General features: G+C 40.1%; 1 protein-coding gene across 6 annotated transcripts in view; it reads left to right on the top strand.

Moving 5' to 3' along the window:
• The first annotated feature begins 4,579 nt into the window (after window positions 1-4,579).
• The window catches only part of FaR (FMRFamide receptor), a 117,007-nt gene continuing 103,910 nt past the window's right edge, over window positions 4,580-17,676 (top strand). For 3 of the 6 annotated variants that reach the window (XM_021349466.3, XM_062672315.1, XM_062672313.1), the window contains exon 1: window positions 4,581-4,818. The gene's annotated coding sequence lies outside the window, so the exon portion shown is untranslated. Of the gene's footprint in view, window positions 4,819-17,676 lie in introns of all 6 variants that reach the window. The other 3 variants (XM_038015592.2, XM_062672314.1, XM_038015591.2) reach the window with 2 other exon arrangements.

The raw sequence follows: 17,676 nt of genomic DNA, 5'->3' as shown, positions 1-17,676 counted from the left end.
ATATTGCCAGTTTTTATATAAGCTAAGCTGGAGAAAAAATGCTCACGTGGGACGCATGTGTCACGCACTTTCTGCAATCTGCTTTAATCCTTAAAGTTATTAGATTTTATTTCTACTTTCCTCACCATGCGGCGTACGAATCAACCTATATAGAATAACAACATACGCAAGTATGGTCAGATCATACAAACACAGGGTGCTGGTGTAGTGTGGTGCGGTGTCTGGTCGACTCGACTACCCGGCATCTGGAGCCGCGCGCCGGTGGCCGACCCGCTCATAAAAACCGATGAGAAATGTTCGATTCAATTTTTCCATTAAAGTTCTTGTGCACAATGTTTTTATTTAATTATGAAAGTTCTCATTGTAGCCACTGGAACGATTCCAAGATTTGAGAGCGTACTACAATTGATTCTATTTTTAAACAAAAAAATATTTGTGTTTGAAAATAGATTTTAACTGTTTGGTATTGAAGTAATTGAAGTGTAAGGATCCTTGTAACTGACAGAGAAACAAGTAGCGTAGGTGCAACTATTGCCTACGTCATTACGAACATACCAAACGGTTTATTAACAGGTCTGTAACGGTACTCTCTAGCATATTCACAAACTTATGAGGTGGTCATGGTCTAGCGATAGTTCGCCCGCCCTAAATCACATCACGTGATGCAAGTATCCAATTTATCTATATTATACATTTTATACATTATTTATATTAAATATACAAGGTTTCAAGAATTCCTTTTTATCCCAAAGTTTATGAAGTTCCCTTGATATATATCAGTTCATGTTAGAGGAGAAGTATTCACACGGGTCATTAACTAATAAAGTCGACGAGGGAACCCGCATTTTGAGGGCAACCGTGCCTGTGCCGTATCATTTTTTTAAAGAAACATTTAGTAAAATAATATTTCAAGTGTCGGCAGAGAGGCTGTAAATACGGATGTATTGTTATAGCTCTTTTTTTTATTGCCCCTGTAGGCAGTCGAGCGTACGGTCCACCTGATGGTGAGTGGTTACCATCGCCCATGCACGTCAGCAATGTCAGAAATTTATTGCTTTTATGGGTGGATGAGCTCATAGCCCATCTGGTGTTAAATGGTCACCGGAACCCATAGACATCTATAACGTAAATGCCGCCACCCACCTTGAGATATGAGTTCTCAGGTCTCAGTATAGTTACAACGGCTGCCCCACCCTTCAAACCGAAACGTATTACTGCTTCACGGCGGAAATAGGCAGGGTGGTGGTACCTACCCGTGCGGACTCACAAGAGGTCCTACTACTATTAAAAATATATCAACAGAGGCTATTAATTGTAGTTTACATCACCTTCAAATTCAATCTAGTTACCTGAGAAAGAGGTCCGAACACGCTGCCTTGTTCCCGCGCGTCGCACCCGCGAGTGTCTTTGAGGGTACACGGTAGTGTCACACGGGACACACATACTAGATACGTGGGAGCTTTTGCACTCTGTAGTGAAGAAATCTCATTAATGGCACTCATGTAGTGCACAAACCAATACTACATGATCCAACACTAGAAGTTTTTTTAGTTGTTGATCAAGAGAGGGGAACCTCTCTTCAGATAGATGTTGCCACAAAACAAATGCCTAATCCAACCGCAGCCGCACTAAGCCATTTCACATTATTAACACAATATTTTACGAGCAGTTCTTTTTAGTATCGTATATTGTTTTATTGTCTTATATCTATAAAGTTGTTTTGCTGTTTCATCATGATCGCTACATTCTCGCAGACGTATCTACGTCTTACGAACAGTCACAATAGTTAATAAATTCATGAGGTGTCCTACAGTGGAAATGAAAGGAAGTCGCTTTCGAACCTAATATCATAATATAATTGTTAACCAATAACGAAAAAGAAGGAACAGAAACATGATGTTAGCAATGACACAGTATAATATTGTTCAATAAAATTAGAACTAAGTTTTATTGCAAATCACATAAATTCTTTAAGAATCATAAAATGAATATAAAATGTAATGTAATAATATTATAGTTTGGAAGGGTTTTTTTATTGCCCTTGTAGGCAGACGAGCATACGGCCCACCTGATGGTGAGTGGTTACCGTCGCCCATGGACTTCAGCAATGCCAGGGGCAGAGCCAAGCCGCTGCCTACCGATGCCGTACCGCGCTACCGCGGTGCCGCGGTGGCAGGACAGTCGCAGATTACTTGGGCTCTCACAGATTGACAGCACAGCGTCATGCTTGAACGTTTTATTTTGAACAGGTGATCCCCTGCATATAATATATTATATTTGGCCAGAAGTAATGTTTCTGTGCTTTTAGGGCTACAGAAGTCAAGTTCCCTCTTGATCTTCTCATAAGATCTCACACATCCCCTAGGGTAAGAGCAAGACAACGAGGGCGGAGGAGGTGACGCGCTGTTGAACAATTACTAATCACTTTGTGCTGTTAGACGCCAGGACAGTTGTCTGCGGCGTATCCGTTATTGAACACCTGGGAGTCGCATGTCTGGTCGCAACTGGATGCGGTCTATTTTAATTTACTGGCCGCATTAAGTTTCAAATTTTCTACTCCTTTCTCAGATTTTCCTGGATTTCATTTTAGTTTTTTAATTTTTTTGTTTCATTGGGTCGTGTGTACCGCTGTTCTGGCCCAGTGACGCAGCGCGACCATAATCACGGATACTTAAGATTTCCCGTTCTCTCTTCATTTTGTGATTCACGCGCATTTACGTGTATGTGTACGTCTATACACAAATTTAAAATTAAAATTATCCCAAAAAATATGACAGATATGAAATAAAACACAAACAAAAAGGAAATCGTTCGACGCACCGCCTAGACAACGGTACTTATGTGTAGACAAAAGTCTGTCTGTTTATACATTCTATTAAACATTATATTATATAGATAGATCAGAACGCTTATTTTCTGTAAGTATGAGAGTAGCGCAGCTCCGAACCAAATACCTAACGTCTGTTCGCAAATTATTTCCACGCCGAAGCAGGGACGGCATTGTGTTACGAAATTTAGCGAAATGTTTTTTGGAACAGTTTCTGAGCGCAAAATGAACTACATATCACTTTGCCTAGGTGTATGCCGCAACAGAACCTTGCGTTTCAGTAGGACTGTGTAGTACGCGATAGGCATTTGTTTCGATACAGTCGAAATTTTGACCTAATGACGGGATTCAGCAGTTAGGTTGCGACGTCCATGACGGCTTACCGAAAGGTGGGTCGCGAGCTCGTCGATCGATATTATATGTACGCCAATCAACTTTTTGTTTTGAAAGTTATTAACTATCATTATGATCATTAATAACACACATTGTAGATCCATTTTGTAATGTAAATGTTTAAATTATTCTATCAAATTATAGCCCTTGATAATGAAAAATATTGATAAGGTTATTTCAGTGCTGTTTCAATTAATAGTTTTTAAATAGCACGTTTTTGTTGATAAAAGAATGTAGTTAATTAGTAGCAGCTGTAATTAATGAGTATTATTTCGCAATGTTAGTTGAGAAATGGAAAACTCAATGGGATACTTCAGCCTCGTTGTCGCTGCACATCATAATATACGCATCATAATGCACGCAGTCCCAGCCACAAGTGATACCTGCGTGGTCTAGTGTCTAGTGTCTAATGCCGCGCTGCTTGTTGTGTGTAGTGATGTACTTCCGGCAACCACTCGACAGTAAGGGTGCTGTGTTCAGAGATGGAGCTCTGGATGCTGGGTGCTGTGAGCTCCTCCATCTCTGAACACAGCACCCTTACTGTAAGGGCTGCAGTCTAAATTTCCATTTCATTAGACATTTCGGTGTTTAATCTCAATATTTCATATCGGTTTTGAAGATAAACTTTGACATCAGATATTGTTCATTAACTTTACACAGTAATTAGTAATTTCGTTAAAGTAAAATGAAATTGCGAACAGATTCTTTGTGGGTTTCCGTGGGAACCGGAGAGTAGCGGCTTGGAGTATAGGACACCCGATTAACAATAACCACAATGTTGACTTGGACCTCAACGTCCACGTTTATGAATTTCGCTTGCTTGGTGTATATGTATGTATGGCGGGTTTTGTTCTATTTTATGCGGAGGGATAGAGCGCTCCAACGCGATTAGTCGTGAGGCCGATTTACTTCCGGCTTCGGCTTTTATTTTATAGCGCGATGTTATTCTCTAATCGTGGAATTTGTTCGTTCGTTAACATATTACAAGAGTTTTGTAGTCGCACCAAGATCTAGATCCAAGCACTGATACAAGTTATCCTGTACGTCGGCCCTCTTACCCACTACACCGCTGACACTTCAGGAGAAATTATTTTATTGTAGAGCCTTATGGTTCGAGGTAGGCACGAAGGCAGGCCGTCTGCACGCGACTAAGTTCCTGCACAATGTGAGTAATGAGTTGTTAGCAGTCTCCAAGCGGCAGAAGTAAACGCGCTGAGGGCCCAGACTCGGACCTGCGGGCCACGGTGTATTTATATCTGATTTGCTATTATTAGTAATTTATTTTAAGCGTAACATTTAAAAATCTCCGACAATGCATTAGAGTCTGAGCAGAGTGGGGATGGTCCGTAGCCGAGGTGTGGAGTCGTGTCGTGTCGGTCGGCAGTCGGCGCGCCAATCACGCCGCGCCCGCCGAGCTGGCGTAGCGCGTCCCACACTACGCGACCAACTTTACAGCGCGCGCCTGCCGCCTGAGTACGCTGCGTTTTCAGAAGATTCCGCGGATCGTGAATGTGTAGCAAGCACTGTGTGTGAGTGTGTGTCCGGTGCAGTAGTGGCCGGTGGCGGTGAACTTTGTGTTCTACCTGTAGTTTCTTCAGGTGAGTTTCACTATTCAATAAATAATTTTACCCGCTTAAAGAGACTAAAACTGTCGCTCTCTTCGACAATAATATTTTTATGAATTAAGTCATCTGTAAAAGTTGTAATTAGATTTGATTAAAATTTTAAAATTCCCTACGTTTAATACTAATAACTAAAATTCGAAATTTGGTAATTCTAAAACACGAAAAAAAGCATTGAAACAAAAAGTTGGTAATTGGTAAGCTAAAGCGCCAATTTGACTAATATTGATGACCGGGTTGGACGTTGGCAATATCACAAGCTTTCTCGCCCAAAGGCTTCTCCATAAAATTATTCTTGTTAGCACTTTCTTGAAATTGTAATATTAACTATTAAATGTCATAATAAACGTACATTCTAATTTCTACATAATTCATAAATCGAGTGTTTTTGAACAATTATGTATGGGCTGGCGCGGCGTGTGGCGCGGCGGTCACACGCGTGCCTCTGATGCGAGAACACATAGGTTCGAGATAGTTTTCTGTAAGATCACGAGGGCTGAAAGTTGACATTGTGCTAGTATCGTATTTATATTGTCAGCGACATGGCGGACGGCTAGTAAAATTGCAAAGTTATTCAGATTTACTAATTTTAAATGAATCATTTGTTGGCAAGGTATGATGATTCATTTATTTACGATAAAAATAAATTTAATCGTAATTAATACAGGATTCTAAACGCAATCGGCATAATATTACCAACGGGAAAACAATACAATAAAAAAAACCGAACTGAATTTAAAACTTACATCCGCTTAGGGAGGATTACAGCACGGTTCAAGCATTGCGCATCTACTCGTATAGTGTCGCCTTGGAATGTCGTAAAGGGTATACAGGATCCGACGTATCATTTGCAGGAATATCTCTTCATTATTTTATTGCAGTTTTGTTTTCTTTTCTTCATTGTTTATATTAATTTACTAGCTGTACCCGTCCGCTTCGTTGGGCATTTAAAATTAACATTATTATTTCTCTCCCCCACAAAGATTCTCATCATTAACGCCCCCGCAACTGGTGTAGCGAGTCCAACACTCATATAAATATTAGCCTAACTATTAAGTACATGTATTTTCTACATGGATATAAAGTTTCAAGTCAATCGGATGCACGGTTCAGTAGTTATAACGGAACATCTGTAAAAACCACTGTAGTTTTATATATTAAGTCTAAATTGTACGCGAATTTGTAGTAGGGGTTCACGCTGTATCTGATTGGCACCGATCTGATGATATCTCTAGGCTCGTGTCTAGTACGCACCCGCAGGCTAGTAGTACTATTAAAGCATATTGTTATAAAGGTTTAACATAAGTGAGTTGTTGCAAAGTATCCTCTGCACATTGAGCTCTGGTGATCCTCGGACGACATGGTCAGAGGAAAAGAAAAATGGAGCAAAATAACTACACATTGGTACCCAAGGGAAGGCAAGAGGAAAAGAGGCAGGCAACAAAAAAGATGGGACGATGATATCAGGCAGGTTGCGGACATAACATGGAGTAGAGTAGCTAGAGAGAGATCAGAATAGAGTAGGTTAGAGGAGGCCTTCGCCAACTGGCAAACGGACTTACAGAGAGTAAACAAGCACCAAATACGCGAACAATTTTAATTTTCTAAAATACATATAGGTATATACATATATCAGTATAAGTGCAGTAATATAAGAAACTTAATTGTATATCTGTTTTCCGAATAAAGGGCTTTATTATTAATTATTAGACCCTCGGACGAAGTTGCGTGTATAATTTTATTATTTGTTATAATTAAAAATTATATTATTTGATCTGCAATTGCATCTGCATTAACGAACATTGCTCTGGCCCTTTTTATCAACGTAATGCAGTCAAAAGTATAAGTGTATGAGTTAGTACGGAAAATTAGTCTCATCTACATAATCTCGAAACTCAGGCTAATACAGAAAAGTTTACCAAAAAATAAAATTAAAAGAACTGATGAATTAACCGATTACGGTGATATACCGACTCAGGAGCCGGCCCGGCTGCGACCCGGCTGCGACCCGACTGCGACCCGACTGCGGAATGACGGTCGTTTATCAGTTGTCGAGCCGCGTACATAATGTAATAGAAAACTTGATATTGGAATGAAAATGGACAATCAATAGATTTCGTCTCTGACTTTGAAAACTGTAAACGGTTCCAGTGAAACAAACGCGAGCTTTACCGCGGAACGAGCTCAGATTCCGTAATCATTATTCAATTAATAAAAATACGCTTCAACGTCATCAACTCAGCGACCCGGGAGACTTTAAAAGGTTTCGTTAATTTATAATTGTATACGCTTCGAGTGTAAGATCACAACTGTTACTATCACCCTCACAATAATAATTATATGTAATGAGTTGACTCGGCGGGCTAATGTGCTTGCAGTACAATCCTCGTCGCCCCCGCAGACGCTGAGGCGGCTGTGGCGCGGGTCGGAGTAAGGCTCCTGGTAGAAGTCAGTAGGTATTTGTGTCAAAAAAATCGATAGTTTCGAGTTTCATGGCGATCCTTGTTAGTGGTGAAACTGCATTCCGCATCGGTGGTAAGGGTATGACGACATGGACGTGCCAGTAAAAGCTTACTTAGTTAAAAATAAAAAACTAGAAAAGGGGGTGGCGCATTTACGTTGTGGATGTCTATGGGCTCCAGTAACCACTTAACACCAGGTGGGCTGTGAGCTCGTCCACCCATCTAAGCAATAAAAAAAAAAAGATTTTGATTTTCGCATGTGTTCGTGTAACTCGTGAGCTGGGTATAGTCCCAGCTTGGCTTGTTCAATGTGCCCATCGCTGCAAAGCACAAAAAAACAACCAACAATCATTATTGATACATAACGAACGAATGTTCGAGTCACATTTACTTATTTAAAAAAAAACCACAGCTGCGTTTTATATTTTTTGCTGAATAAAAACTAAAATCAAGTTTTGCAGTCGATGTAACCTTTCAAACGTCAACCTGTTTGCTCACGGACAGGGTCTCGGGCTTGGGCAATTTGAATGTTGTCTAATTTCCACACAGACGAGTGCGTCGGAGACGCGCGCGGACTGCTACTCGGACTAAAGCGAAGACATTGCGGTTCTATTATTGCTAGATAGATCTTAGTTGAAATTTGAAAATTACGGCAACGTCATGTCTGTCGTGCGACCTTGGGGCACTCGATCTACTAAGATATAGTCTTATTGTAATGTGGCTCAAACTTTATCCTCAACTTCCAAGCTTAGCAGCTAGGCCGGCGCATATTATAAGCTGTTGGCGTCGGTGACCGCTTAACACTAGGGCGGGGCACTTGGTGCTAGCTTTACGGAAAATTCTCTTAACTCGTCGTGGTTTAAAAGATGAAGTTCGGTGCATGCGTGTCTAGCGATGCGTCTGCCGGTGTTCGAATTCCACCGGCAATTACCAATTTTTTTTAATTAATAAATGTTTAAGAATAACTTCCACGCTAAAGGAATAACATCGTACATACAAATCAAACCCGCAAAAATTATGATTTGTGTAATTACTGGTAGTAGGGGGTCTCGTGAGCCCGAGGGGACAGACGCCAACCCCCTGCTGTACTACGGCCTTTGCGCGAAAATTTCCGATTATCTTTCACCTCCATTTGTGTTTAGTGTATACGTGCTCAGCACCCGCGTAGTGAGCACGCCTGACCGAGCGAGCGAACGAGCAACAGGGAGTTGGCTAGCTGTCCAGCGAGTGTAGGGATTACAGAGAATTATGTTTATTAATAGATTATCGTTATTGCATAATAATTTGCGAGAGGAAGCTGCGTTTAGATAAGTGCATTCGGCCGCCAAACTTATCGGGAGCACGTGCAGCGCGCGGCGCCTAACCAGCAACACGACTTTTAGGCTATTGTCGTTTGATTTCTGCAATATTTTTTCCTCTACTTATTCGCTGGCAGCCTAAGGGTCTATTCCAGCTACGCCCGAACGGGTATCATATTACGTATGTATGTATATAATATATGAATGTCTAAAGATCTCCGAACGACGACGAACTCCTGATAATCTTTCAGCTTGGATATAATTTTATAGAAAATGTACTAATTCAGATGTACGTAAGTGTACATATTATTATACAAGAGTATAGTATGTAGGTAGTACAGTCGAGTTTGATCTCAAACCTCAAGGCGTGCTGTCCGCCCTGCACCCGGCGGGTCCTGACATCGTCTACACTAATATTAATTAAATAAAACCAACATTAGCAAGCCGCTGCCATTGAAACAGTTTTTGGGGAAACAGACGGGACAAAAAAAACATATTGATTTTAAATAATTCTGACAACGGCGACATTCTGCGAGGAAACGAGTTTGTCAACGAATTCATTTTAATACAAATTGTTTTTATCGACGCGGAATGCTACATCTCGCAACGCCACGGATTACATTATAATTTACGACCAAGCTTAAAAGATCCATCCGCCACCAGGACCTTCACCCCGCGGGTCTGGTGGTCGCGGTCGGCGCCCGCTCGGCTTCCGACGTCATCTTATGCAACTATATACTCGCAAAAATGTACGTCGTGTTCGGTGGGGCGACGAGCTGTACGCATTCCGGTTTGTTTGTTGTCCTTTGTAGGCAGACGAGCATACGGTCCACCTGGTGGTGAGTGGTTACCGTCGCTCATAGACATCAGCAATGCCAGGGACAGAGCCAAGCCGCTGCCTACAGTGAAGTACTCTACACAAGCCTGGTTTCAAGAAGGACATGTCATAGAGCTCGGGAAACAACGTGGAGGGCTCATTCCAGAGCCGGATGGTACGTGGCAAAAGAGATCTTTGGAAACGCACTGTGGATGAACGCAGTGACTAGTTCTAGGTAGTGTAGAATAAAGATGGTTGTTTCCTTTTATTATAAGGGCACTCCCGAGTCGTTACCGGTCTGTGGCACGATCTGTGGACGCCGCTTTGTGAGCTTAAATTAATCTAAAAGGAGATTTAAAGAGAGCTATCTGAAGGAGGTATTAAATGTATGTATATTATACATAGACTAGTACATATAAGTATGTGCGTGTGTGCGCGCCGTGCGTTACTACTGGTCAGTGATGGATGGATTCAATGGCTTATGACGTCACAGCTCGTCGATCATGCACACGTCACAAGTTTTCCGCAATAGCATACCGTGTCCACATTTCAACCAAATAATGTTTTTATAGACATGCACAATGCACGTATATATATTTAGGTATTCTATACATTACCAAGGTATTGTATAGAATACCTAAATTCTATCGATTGTCGGTAACATATATATTTAAACGTATATAAGTACGTATATAAGTCTCTGGTGCCCTTACCGGCCGGATGACCGGGCGTGATTTGTTCCCACTTATTTATTTATTTATTAAGTTTGGCAGTCTTATAAATAAATACAAATGCTATAGTAATAAAATATGTACCATCTAAACTAGCCGCTTTAAAAATGAACGCTCGGTCCTTGACAGAAGATATGCTATCGAACTCATGGCGGGCTGCTTTCTGTCACAGTTACGATCTTAGTAAAATGTTTAAAAGGCTGCGTAAGTTTATATCATAGTAAACTTTAGTAAGCGTAAGCTTTAGCTAAACTTTATGTTGCATTGAAGTTTTCAACTATGTACATAGTTAGAGTTGTGTTTTTCTTGTCTTGAACTTTGAAAGTTTTCTCTGTGAGATGAAGCTTATAAAGTGTTCTTTGAAGATTTAACTTTGTAGAGTATTTATTATGGATCTATTGTAACGTCGAGTATTCGTTTATAAACCGAACACCTGGTGTTATGTGGCTACCGGCATCCATAGCCACCTCGGCACCGGAGGCCGAGCTTCCAATGAAATATTAAACTTTAGCTTCTGCTAAATACACATATGAGAACATAAATATAACGCCGCCGGCTAAAAGGGACACGTATCTCAGAACAGGCCCAACGTTGGTTTATTTTATCTTTAGTTAATTAGATCAGACACACATTCAGCAGTCCGTGTGCATACTATTGCACACGGACTGCATCATTTTATACATAATGTTTGGAACCTTGCTGAAATAATAACTTTGTCGTAAATAAATAAATGTAGATTATAGTGTTAAGTTAACACTTAGTTGTGAAGAATGGTATCTCGTCGTATATTTATGAACATTAAAACGGGTGTAATTTAATTTGGAATCACACGAAAACAAGTTAAATAACAGGAATTATTAAGCGCGCAGTTAATCAACTCTGTCGGAATTGTTCTAACGACAATCTGCCGCCATTTATCACTAAAAATGAGTACGTTTTTTTTGTAAAGTATCATTGACGTGGAAACTTTGTAAAAAATAAACAAGATCGCTCATATTAACGAGTGTGGCAATTTTTTGCTACAAAATGATGGGTTACCGAGGTCAATCGAGGATATTAAGTTGTGACGTCACATGTTTTATTAGTGTCGATGGGCAGATGATGTCGCCGACATGATTTTTTAAATTAGTTAACAGATATACTAGCATACGGCCCAGTAATCGTGAGCAGTCACCAATGCTTATTAATGGGGTATTAGGGGTACAGTAACAGCTGAGCTGCTGCCTTCTGCTCAGAAATCTTTTCTTTTGTTTGAGTCATAGCACACGGAAACTCCGTGGAGGAGTCTTCGTTTTACAGTCGGATCAAAAAGATCTTATGGCAAAAAATATCTTTAGAAACGAGCTTTGGAGGGGGCGCATTGTTCCTAGTGTTCCAGTTTCGGCGAATCATACGATGATAAAATGCAAATAGTGGAATCAATTTTACATTCAAGAAATTCACATTCCAAGAAACAATATTTCCGACCATGAAACTAGCCGGTTTGTGAAGGTCAGCGGGAGGCAATACTGCTGCGCCACTGAACTATCTATAGTAGCGCTATCAGCCCGCGGCGCCGCGGCGTCACTGGACCACGGGCACCTGCACTCCTTCGTGGTTACATAGTGAAGTTACATCGTGGCCCACTCGATGCTATCAAATTTGAAACTGCCTTTTATATACAGTAAAACGGGTATATGTTCGGAAACAATAACATTAAGATAAACCGCGTTGTATAAAGTAATGGCCGAACCAACCGCTCGCAGGCGCAGGGATAAGGACCGTGGGCACATTCAGAGGTAAAGACACTTGAATGTCCGCTCTGCTGGTGCGGCGTCGCCGCATCGCGTTCCTAGGTGGCCACTCTCATACATCTTATACTGATCGGAAGTAGTTTTACTGTCCAATCTTGCATCCTTTTCATTAGTTTATGTCGGACGAAGAACTAGTGGATTCAGCGCAATCTTTAATCATTATATTGAAATCGTGATTATAGTATTGCGGAGGCTAACGACAAAGGGAAGATTTTTCACCGAGTGTGTGTTAATGCACGATAGACCGACGGTTTAAATGTTGTTGTATTTCGTTAGCGATATTCAGGCATCTGTAAAATATTTTGTGTATTATGATGACTACCGACACTATATAATGTAGGAGGCTCTAACTAAAACTCAGATGTTTGCTGATACAAGTAATTTTACTAAATTAATGAAATCAAAGTAATGAGTATAAGCCTCATTGTATCACGACCATGGAAACTCATAATGAAAACAATTAGATTGTGTAATGGCACGAGTGATACGTTGATAGGTTCGCGCGCCCCGCGGTTCACGGTTCAAAACTGCAATTACGGTGTTGTTGTTCAACCTATTACTGTAACATTGCACTGATTCTAAGGCCATTTAGTATTATTGTTTCAAAGGAGCATGTCCTTTTATTGCACGTGATATTCGTAATGGCGTAAGGAATGAAGTTCGTAGAGCTGGCTGTGATACAAATGTAGTATTGATTGCGTATAATAATGGATTAAAATCGATTCGCTTTAGACGGAGATAGCGCCGCATCAAAAATCTAAATAAACCAACTGATTGAGTTCTTGCCAGGGTTCCGTAACCTACATACTTGTACTTGATAATTTGGCCAAGTGTGGTTTGTCCGCATGTGACTCTTGATTCGGGGGCCAATAGACTTATCTATATGAATTAAATATATACCATTAATGATTACAAAAGAAAGGTTGGTGAACTAAAAAAAGAGTACATAAGTGTATCGGTAGACATAATGCATTTTTAAAACAAGTTAAAACTTTTTGTTCACATTATGGTGAATCCATAGAGTTACTATGGTACTTATTAACTCCATGGGTGAATCAAACTGTCTCCCTCTGAGTTTTATAGTATTTAGTGGGAGCGTTTGTAAATATGTGCTATTTAACAATAACATAACAAATAGATAACAGTAGATTAGTTCTAGTGATGTGCGACGTTTTCGGTTTCAATCGGGTATCATGATTTGGAGGCGAAATGAATTATATATAATATATTTCGACTTTCATCCCCGAACTTTCTACGGGACCCTATACCATTTTTAGTTTCCTCTTTTTTGGGAGGGAGATTTTGCTGATGCCCCGAGACCTTTCCAGTTACACCAGAACAGGTGGGCGAGCAAGGGCGGGATTTTCTTACTGCTGCCCGAGCGTCTCCGAAGAAGACTCAACAGTTCAAGGCCGATTATTTCGCGGCCGCATCTAGTATCGGATCGGAACTGCAACCCGCTGAGAAGATCTGGCGTGAAACTCAGCCTGCGGAGGCACGATGTGGCGGTATCGTGCCGCATCGCCTTGTTGAAGTCTACCGTCTACCTGTCATCGATCGTACTGCGCTACACAGGTTTCTCGCAGCAGGACACAGTTTCGACTAAATCGGATGATCGAGCGCCAACGCGAGACGGACGAACAAACATGTTTAAGCATTAACATAGCAACATGTTTTTTCAAAGTAGTATGTTAGACGCAGATAGTCCACAATTTTAATTGTTTTTTAGCGGTACAAAATATTCGTCATAACGCGTCGTCCGTTCATAATATTTTATGTTCCTTATTAATTTATGGTTATTTTTTGTAATCAGAGCGAACCGGTTTGTATAGTTATTTGATATAATGAGTATAATAAATGGTTAAGTTACTTTTAGTGTTTTTCATACGTTTCATACCGGAATGTCCTTTTTTTGTCATATTGATTAATAAGGAAAATTTATTTCTTAAATGAGTGCCCCCGGTGGAGGTTAATATTCTTCACAGGTATTTTTATGGCTTGATGAAATTCAATACAGTTTGAATGTTTGAATTTCTCAACGCCGCAAGCGTATCGTATCGTATTGTAGGGTAGTACACAATGCAAGCAATCAATGGGGTCTCTTTTACAAGTACATTTTGAAAGTAAAGGCATTTAGGCAGCTTAGAACCGTGATTCAGAGCTTTGCTCTGGCAGAAGTAACACTGACGCAGTTTCCGGTTCTAAAACTTTAATTGACTATTAAGTTTTGTTTAGGCGACATGGTCGGGAGTGGCGGACGATCAAACGCCGTGGTATAAAAAGGGAGGCCTATGGCCAGCAGTGGGCACCAGAGGGCTGAAGATGATATTAATACATATAATAATAATAAAAAATAAAATATCAAATATAATTATTCCGTACTATAATTGTGCATTGCAATTGCAATATTTATTTCATTAATTTAATAATGTCATTTTGTTGTCCTTTTCGTAACATTTTTTTTTATTCTTGTTTTTTTTATATATTTTACAATGTTGTGTACCTACTTGTGTTTGTTTAAATCTAGATTCCTTAATAAGTATAACGTGTTCCAATTTTAAAAAGAAAATAATAATTAGCTGAGCTCAAGCTCAAGTGCATAACGATGGGTCGGTCTGATGCTGGCGTGCGCGTCACTCCGCAGGTGCTGGCGCGGCGGCGGAAGATCAGCGCCGCAGTACTGATTGTTTCGTTACTGTTACGCATGGCTGAGCCGGTAGCCGTTTCCAAGCCTCGTTATTTTTGTTATCTTTTTCATTTTTTTGTACCTAATTTAAGTTTGTAATAAATGTTTATTATTATTATTATATAAAAGGTACTGTTTAAACAGGATAAAATTATTATTTATTGTGAAATGATTAAAAGCAAATATCAATAATTATAACAACACTAAACATTTAACACTTTGAGCGCGAGCCCTCGATAAATCGACTCTCTATTAATGGTAATCATCGGTATACCGACTATTGCGCACTTTGATTAAAGGCATTAGGCATCGAGCTGTACCGACGCGGCGACGTGTCTTAGCCCGCGCATGTATGTGTTACGTTTTTAAATAAGTTAATAAATAACATATAGAAATAACCACTAAAATGATGTTGCTGTTAATTTATCAGTAATTTTTGTATATTTTTTTTATAAGATAGTTTAAAAAAAATCCTCTAGCAATTTCTGTAAGCTATGTGAAACTAAGTTCAGGTCTAAAATGGTCAAAATACCCTTTTAATATTTTTTATTGGCTCCATAGGCCATCGAGCATTTGGGCCCACCTGATGACGAGTGGCTACCGTCACTTAGGCTCTTGAGCGCTGCCAGAGGGGCACAGCCGAGCCAGTGCCCACAGACACTTATTCATTTAAAGTTAAGTACTCGAACGACGCGGGCATAGCCACAGGCACCACTGCGTGAATACCGGATAGTACACTTAAAATTGGGATTGATTTATTATTATTGCTTAGATAGGTGAGTGAATGAGCTCGGAGTCCATCTGATTTTAAGTGGTTAACGGAGTCCATAGACATCAACAACGTCAATGCTGCCATCCACCTTAAGGTATGAGCTCTAAGTACCTCAGTTCTATACCACAACGGGCACAGTTTTAAAGTCCAATGGTTATCCCTGAGTTGGCATTTTATGAAATAACAACTTGTTATTTTCCTAATCAAAATTAGGAAAATGTGGGATGTGTCTATGTGCATGACATTTGTCATATTCTATAGTATCCTGCGCCGCGATGACCACACACAGTCAAGAGCTTCAAAGAAACACAGACGACGGTGACAAACCCATTTCCACATGAATCGCGCACGAATAATACCCGTGAGGCGTAGGTATTTCCCACAAAGATGGGTCGGCTCGGCTTCAAATATACAAAAAAAAAACAGATCCAAAGGAGGACGAAATGTCACTTCACTACATTCGCTAATTATTATATGGTAGAAGCAAATACATACATATACCTACTCGTAGAGTTAGAGTGGGCCGTCAGTTGTGAGTGGACTGACAGTCGGGCGCGGACGTCGCGTCGTCTCCCCGACATGCCTCAGACTTAATCTAATCGAAGAAACTTGTATTTTCGAAACAGGTATCTATCTGATCACGATCACGCAGTTGTGACGTCGGCGGGTGGAGGGGAGGATTATTCGCAGTGAGGAATCATATATTTTTAATAAACGAGTTTACGATTTTATCTCTAGTTCAGACTTTTTAACATTTAACCTCACAATCTATATTTATCTATATTTTCCATAATTTAGATATTTAAACACACACCTAGGATTAGCGGAGTCTTAATGAGCGACTGTACGACGCGAGTGTTATAATATAATAAGTCCACAGTGTTTGCTGCAGTTTAGTATTAAATATAAATAGTTTTCAGGGGAACGGAAACAGTTCTCAAAAGTACTGAAGACAACATAAAAGTCGAGGAGCGTCAGCACGCCGCCGCTGCACGCCATGCGCTGTATAATTGCATTTGAAATAAGCACAAACTATAGCTCGATCTAACTTGAACTCATCTACGTATGTAGCAACTTAATTGAACTACATTCATATTGCTAGATTATTATTTCAAGCTATATTCCATGTCTTCCCGGAGAATATTGTTCTCGAAGAAGCGATGGCCCAATAATGTTTTTGTACAAAAATAATTCACGCGCGAGCAGAGCAGAGCAATGAAATCTTTCGTGACCCGAGGTGACACCCGACATTATCTGATATCGTGAACCGGGTCATTCTCGTATGTGGTATATGTATAAATAAATTCGTGCACTTCGGAAACGACTCCTACTATTTGGAAAAAGTTTTCTATTTGGCACGAGACGTTGACAAAATAACTTCATATTCAATAACAATTCTCTGATCCCACCACAGTTGGATAATGTCAGATTTGGAACTGTAGCTGGACCCATCTATACAAAAAAATCAGGAGCACACACAAATCTATTACGATCACGTATCAAGAGGAGAAAAGCGCCACATGTAAAGTTCTGTTACTGCGTACATATGTCACGTCACGTACGGCTCACGTGCAAATAAAAATATCCGGGATTCAATCGAATTCCTCCCGGGATCTGTTCAATATCGGTTTGATCCCGACACTAATGTCCTTAGGAGTTTTATTGTAACAGTAGATAACCGAATTAGAATTACATTCAAATTATATTGAAGCTTTGAAGCCTACAAAAACAACCTTAATATCTCAGCAAGTGACTTGAGAACATTAAATGTATCTAGCTCAGTAGTCACTCAGTCAGTCATCATGTCGGGATTAAAGTTATTCATACAGTCGACTGCATGTTTATTTTAACTATTGACGTTTATTCTCATTCTATAATGATTTTATTACAAAAATGTAAAGTAGCAAGAATACTTACCGTTACTGTTCGTAGCTATGACATGTTTATAAATTCGCTTATGAATTGATTAAGCTGGAAACATTTTGCGATAGTAAAGACAAGCATTCTAATACTAAAAACCGGATTACGGAGACCGTGTTAGAAATATATCTAACTTTCCGAAGAAAATGATGTACAAAGTCCGCTGTAACCGTCTCGACCGGTACCATGCCGTTGAGACAATTGGTACAAAATTTTAATAAAGACCATTGACGCACGAGGTTCGTGCAGTTAATTGATACTGCATAACTATAGTAGGTACAATAGGCAGGCTGTGCAAGGCACAAGGAATTAAACGGGCCTGAACCCACTCAATTATTCATTTAATTTGATTAGA

Source organism: Bombyx mori, chromosome 15 (genome assembly GCF_030269925.1).
Source record: "Bombyx mori chromosome 15, ASM3026992v2".
NCBI lineage: Eukaryota > Metazoa > Arthropoda > Insecta > Lepidoptera > Bombycidae > Bombyx > Bombyx mori.
The sequence above is the reverse complement of the archived record's forward strand: the minus strand, read 5'-3'. Positions and strand labels throughout refer to the sequence as shown.